Source organism: Myxocyprinus asiaticus, chromosome 15, assembly GCF_019703515.2.
Source record: "Myxocyprinus asiaticus isolate MX2 ecotype Aquarium Trade chromosome 15, UBuf_Myxa_2, whole genome shotgun sequence".
In the NCBI taxonomy this organism is placed as follows: Eukaryota; Metazoa; Chordata; class Actinopteri; order Cypriniformes; family Catostomidae; genus Myxocyprinus; species Myxocyprinus asiaticus.
This window is the reverse complement of record NC_059358.1, coordinates 36717244-36724154: the sequence shown is the minus strand read 5'-3', so window position 1 is coordinate 36724154 and position 6911 is coordinate 36717244.

Below are 6911 nucleotides of genomic sequence, written 5' to 3'. Positions count from 1 at the left end.
TGGAGCTCCCTTTTTAGTGAAATCAGTCAGCGGGCTGGTGACATCCGAATAATTAGGCACGAATCTCCTATAATAGCCAGCCAGCCCAAGGAACTGCCTCACCCCCTTTTTGGTCTTGGGCCTTGGGCAGACTGCAATTGCCACAGTTTTGTCAATTTGGGGACGCACCCACCCGTGGCCCAAGTGGAACCCCAGATACCGTACCTCCACCCACCCAATCACGCACTTCTTGTGGTTTGCTGTGAATCCCGCTCTTCGCAGTGATCTCAGAACCCCATGCTGAGATGCTGCGTAGAGGCACTGCTTCCGGATATCGTGTTGCATACTCCACTAGGACCAATACAAAGTGATGTCCGCATGCTGACCACTCTAATGGCCCGATGAGGTCCATTCCAATTCTCTCAAAGGGGACCTCGATCAGCGGAAGGGGGCGAAATGGCACTTTTGGTGTGGCCGGTGGATTCACCAGCTGACATTCGCAGCATGCCGCATACCACCTGCGGACATCGCCGCCAATGCCCGGCCAATAAAAACGGGCTATTAGGTGGTTCAGTGTTTTCCTTTCCCCTAGATGACTCGCCCATGGGATTATAATGAGCCGCCTGGAACACCATTCCCAACGGCTCCACGGTATAAAGAGCTAGGTTGTATCTTCCTTTGTTTTAGCGTCCTGCATCAATCTGTACAACCGCTCATTTTTAATTGTGAAATAAGGATATGAAATTGCGACATTCGGCTAGAGTTTGTTGGCCATCGATCACACTTACTTGGTCAAAGGCATGCTTGAGGGTCTTGTCTCGCGACTGCTCCAAAGGGAAATCCCCTGAGAATGGGCGGGGCTGCAGCCTCTCCCCCTTCACATCATCCTGACGTGGAGCTGACGAAGACGGCCCTAGCTTCGCCTCCCCTGCCAGAGCATCGCACATTTTACATCTCATCGCTTTAGTGCAGGACCCATCCGCACATATTCCCTTTAATACATTTTCTAAACTCAGGCCAATAGTCCTCAAAATCAGCGGATGGGTGAGGCGGGAACTAACCGCGGCCTCCACTCTATGTTTTGTTCCCCTAAATTTAATTACAAGGGTCACCACAGGGTAGTTGTGAATATCCCCATGCACACCCTTCACCCTCACCATTTTAGCTGTGCCCAAAGCCTCACGTTGAACCAAGCATTTGTGGATAGTTGTTTGATTATGACCCGTGTCTACCAATGCTTAGTGAGTACAACCCTTGATGCTTTCCGGTACCCACCGGCACAATCGGGGGCAGCCTGCGGAGTGTCGGAGATCTGAACCACTGTTCCCAGCTCCATCACTAGGCATTGATCCTGGAAGTGTCCCATATCCCCGCAACTTCAGGAGACCGGCCCAGGCACCATGCCCGCACCTGCGTCGGTGGACACTTCCACCTGAGGGGGAGAGCGGCGGGGCACTGTCAGTGCTGTGGGAGATGCAACACCCCGCATGCGGGGAACTGGCTTCGGTGGCGGGACTCCTCACCTCCGTGGGGCAGGAACGGGCTCTGGGGAGAGAGCAGAGTGAGAGAGAAGAGGGGAGGAGGAAGAGAACGGGGAAAACACAGGGAGAGGAGAGAGAGAGTGGGAGGGCTCTTCTGCCCTTGGGTACGCCGCCATATGGTCTTCCGCCAATTGAACAGCCTCCTCCGGCGATGCCAGGCGGTGGCACTGGACCCATTCCACCATTCCTCATGGTAGCCGATGGACGAGCTGCTCCAGTACCACCTGATCGATTACTCCCTCTAAATTCACGATCCACCGCCAGCAGCCATCTCCGGCAGGCGTCTCGGAGCCATTGGGTGAAGACAAATGGGCGGCCAGTCGTCTCCAACTTCATCGACTGGAAAGCTGGCGATGCTGTTCCAGACTGCGGCCAACCCGCTGCAGGATGGTCTTCTACAGGTCCAAAAGGTTTGGACCAAAGCCGAGAGGTTTGCCGCTGGCAGTTGTTTTGCTGTGAGCTGGGCTTCCCCACGGGACGAGCCTGGCCACCCACTGATCACGCGACCAGCTCCAGATCTCAGCGGTCCACTCAAACAAGTCGAGGAAGGCTTCCGGGTCGTCCTCCGCCCCCATCTTCAGAAGTGTGGGCAGGGGCATGGGGCTGTGGTTGTCCGGGTATGTGGCCGGGGCTCTCTCCTGGCTGAGAAGGCTCTGGATCGGATGCCGGTCGTCTGCTTGAGCCCGAAGGACCTTGAAGAACCGGCGATCTTGATCTTGCTGGAGCTCAAGCAGTGATTGTTGGTGGGACTGGTGTAAGCCAGCGAGGGATTTGAGGATCTCTGCAAACTGGGAGGACTCCATGGGGCGTACTTCAAGATCCTGGGTTTTGGCACCAGTGTAACATAGCTTCACAAACAGAAGAGAAGGAGAACACAGGCACGTAGTCACTTAAACTCATTAGCTTCACAGGCACGTAGTAACTTAAACACATCAGCTTCACAAACATAACAGATTAAACATAACAGCTTCAGGAGCACCATGGCCTTCCTTGTGCCAGACTTTCTCCCCCCTCTGCTGGTGGTGAGGCTGCTTAGATGCCGCTCTCCCCATGCTCACTGGAATTAGAAACAGGTGTTAAACATAATCTAGCTCAGGTGCAAGCACCCTTACCGCTTTCTCTCTCTCCGGACGGATGTTTGATCACACCCCGCTGCCACATTGTGCTACTCATGTCAACATAATTACGTTGCACAGGGTAAGTCACATATCTATTGGGCACATTACTAGTAGCCATACCTCTCATTGGTTCCCGGGTTCTTGACACATTGTCATACGGCGTTGAACTGGCCATAGGAGGTGGCTGTGCATGTGGTGCAGTGGGAGTATTGACGTCAGCATGCCCAAACCGTCTCAATATGCTTGTCTGTAGATCAAGTGAATCATGGAGGCACTGCTGTAGCACTGACACTTCAGCTTGTAGAATTTGCACTTGAGCCTTCAGGCCCACATCAGCATGTTGTGGTGACCTGTCTTTGTCTAGAGTCATAGTCTGCTAACAAATAAGCAAGGTCAGTCTGTAGGTCAGGGTGAGTAGCCTTTATAACACATGCATGCACACAACAGTGAAATGACAATTGTAGAATATGTCACAAGTAGCTTAAATGTATAAGGGGCAGTTGAAATTCAACAAAACTCCTTTAAAATCAAGCAAACAACTTGGAATAGTTTACAATAGTTGAAAAGCGTACACTTTGTATCTTTTTCAATTTAGAAAATTCTTCCTTTTTTTTACCTTCTCCCACAGAACACAGTTATGCAAATCACATAGAAAATGTTTTGAACAATTACTCGTACACTTAAATCCGTTCAATCTAATTAGGTTTTACCCCACAAGTTTCTCAGGTTCACTTTCAGTCCTTGATTAGAGTGAGCAATGCAGTTAGGAAGAGAAACTTCTTTCAAAGAAAGAAGAGTTAACAAAAAGTCAGTTAAATTGTAGAAAAACAGAAACAAATTATCAGTAGCGTTCTTCCCTGTGAAATCAGTTTGTTTCAATAGTCCACACTCAAATTGTCAGAAACGGCATGGCAGAGAGAAAAATGTCATGTTCACAAACTCTGTTTAGTTCACTAGTAATCCACTCAGATACTGTCAGAAGATCCGTAGAAGAAATGTTGAAAAGTCAGAATTTCAAAGCAATCCGCTCTACGTTGATCCAAATGGCAGACAACCCACAAGCTATTGTTCATGTGCAGTTCTCTGACTCAACTCACTCATGCCTCGACCACATGTTCCCCAGTGTTAGCAAGCTAGTCACCAGTTCAGGTCCGGCCATGGTGATTAAACGGTCATAAAACAACATTTAACTACCGTACAGGATCCAGGTGCTGTCCGCTGCAAATTCTTGTAGGCGACAGGTCCAGATCCAGTTGTTTGGGTGCCAATTGTAAAGCTTTTACCCAGAGAAAATATGAGTGTTGAACCCGTTGGTCAACCTAAGAAACAGAGAGCCAGGCAGCAGGTGTTGGTAATCCACACATTTAATGGCTGATTCATGGTTGCAACCTCTCTTCATACATGAAAAGAGAGAGTAAAGTAAAAGGCACTCCCTGAGCATTACAAATAAAATAAAGAAATAAAAGGGGGTGCATCAGTACAGCAGAACAGATCTGTTGCCATCACTCTTCACCTGTGTGTGTATTCTGGGCACACACACAAAACATTACAATACCCTGCATGTAATATGCAAATGAGAAGGGTTAGAGTCCTAAAGGCACCATGCATACATGAATGTGAGTCACATTACCAACTGCTACAGACCGTCACTGAACAGCAGCAGTGTGTCTTCTCATGGTTGTCAAACACAACAGTAGCAAAATAGCGCCCTCAGATGACAATTGTTATGAATCTGAATACGACATTAAACCTGAATGATCTGCTTCAAGTACTACACTATGAGAACTTGCAAAATGATTGTCAGAGAGAAAGCACACCAAAGTCTTCTAATTGGCTGATCAAAGAATGTGTTCGCAGCCCAGGGTCACATTTTTGTTTGCTGTTTACACAGTCTTGCACTGGCACAGAGACAGATATGTCAGAACACTTACTTCAGTGACATCTTTCAGGGGGAAGGAACATTTTCTGCATACAATTCTATATAAAAAAAATCACTCACAGTACCTTTAAAACCTCCAAAAATTGGGCCCCATTCACTTTCATTGTAAGTGCCTCACTGTAACCTCAATTTTTGCTTCTTTTTTTTTCTTTTTTTAGAAAATGAGGGATGAGTGGAAATAATTTTTGTGTGGTAATCAACATTATGCCACAAATGCTGTCGATTGAGCTTAACTTGCATTGAACTCAGAATATTCCTTTAAAGGATAGTTCACCCAAAAATGAAAATTCTCTCATCATTTACTCACCCCCATGCCATCCCAGATGTGTATGACTTTCTTTCTTCAGCAGAACACATTTGAAGATATTTAGAAGAATATTTCAGCTTTGTAGGTCCATATAATGCAAGTGGATGGTGATCAGCACTTTGAAGCTCCAAAAAGCACAGACAATCATAGTAAAAGTAATATATTTGACACCAGTGGTTAAATGTCTTCTAAAGCTATATGCACGCTGGCATGTTCTGTTGTAAATAAACCAAGCTGCACTTCGTTTGTATCGCATAAATTCTCGAGTGAACATGCTAACACACGTACATCATAAGAGGCAGTGTGAATCCGGTCCTCTCATAAACAAGTCAGAGAGCGACTTTGAATGGAACGCAGTATGAGCGCTCATGAGCAAAGTTGGCAGCCTCCATTTTATGTACTTCCAGGGAACCCTGCGCTAGCTAAGCAGATTGAAATTAATGGTAATGCTAATGGATAGCTTTCTCAAGATATTTAAAACATTAACATTACAATAAGTATTTTAATATTTTAACATAAAAAATATATACTATTCACCTTTAATGCAATATTACTGGCACATATCAGATTATTTATATATTACAGTGAGACAGTAATTGACACCTTCAAAAAATAATAATAATAAAAAAAAATAAAAAAATAAATAAGAGAGTTTGCTTTCTTTCTAGACCTCTTGGAGTACACTGGACACAACTGAATCTTTTGCAGTCTGTTTGTTTTGACACAATTTTATTTGAATATGCTTAAAGAGCCACACAAGGCCACACTCCAAGACTGGATGTGACATGGGATTTTCCAAACCTCTACAACAGTGCATGAATAGATTCTTTGTGTGCTGTAGCCTTGTTTCAATGTTTTTCTAAGTTTTATCTTTACAATGCAAAATCCTCACACTCCAGCAGATGTTATCATACATGACCTACTCCTACACTGCGTGACTAATCCAAACAATGAGGATTCCCATAGGCTATGCCTTTATTTTACTACTAAGCATATGTTCGCTTGGACGTTCTGTATTGAAGTACCATGGAACACACTTGTTAACAATTTATAAAGTATTCAAAAGTATCTGCAGCGACATAACACAACCCATTGAGTCAACACAAGAGCAAATGTATTTTAGCTGCCTGACTGAACTTGCTAACTTGAAAACAACTTGCTATTACAGATGACAAACCATGTTGTTGTCTTTTCTGTTGGGGACATTTTTGAGCTACATGTCATTTCCCCACCAATATGACTCAACTCAACCAACTCAAGGTTGGTTCAGAGGACAGACCTATAATCTCAAAAGGAGTATGACATATTAAACATGAAGCAAAAATGTCACAGGGCTGGTAAACAACACTACTATTGCAAATACTGCATGACCTTTTCTTAGGTGCCATAAAAGGGACCATTTTAAACCTAAAGCCACTGCATCTGGAAGTAAGACACACAGCTGTGAAAAAGGGAGGTCTTATCCTGGTAAGGACAGAGGAAATAGTCGCACAAGTGTGTGACATTACAGTCTGCCTGGCAACTAGTATTTTCCAGTAGAATGAACCTGATGGTATAGCTTTGCCAATGTCATGTCTGTTTTTTCATTAAACAAGTTAGACAAAGACAAACTTCACATGCTCTTATTTATTTGACAAAGCTGACAAATTTGGCCCTTCCTTTCGTTTGGAGTCTGGACGTGAATGCCTCTATGTGCAAATGCATCTAAGGCAATTGTGTCACTTTCGTGGCACTGGTCTTAACCCCTATATCCAGACCTAAAAAAATTAACAATGAATGAGAGTTTTGTTGAGCTATAAAGCTAAATGAAGAAAACCCTGCTCAGCTGGCCAGAAAACTGAAGTGACATCACGAATCCTGTTGTGACTCATTGCCGGGATATCATTTAGGGCATCTGAAGATCAAAAATAAAACCTATGTCTTAGTCACTTGAGTGTTGAGGAGTACAAATCTAAACAGTGTGTACTTTAATAAGTAGTCGCACAGTGAAACATGCATTTAACCTTGACTGCATTTGAAAATATTAA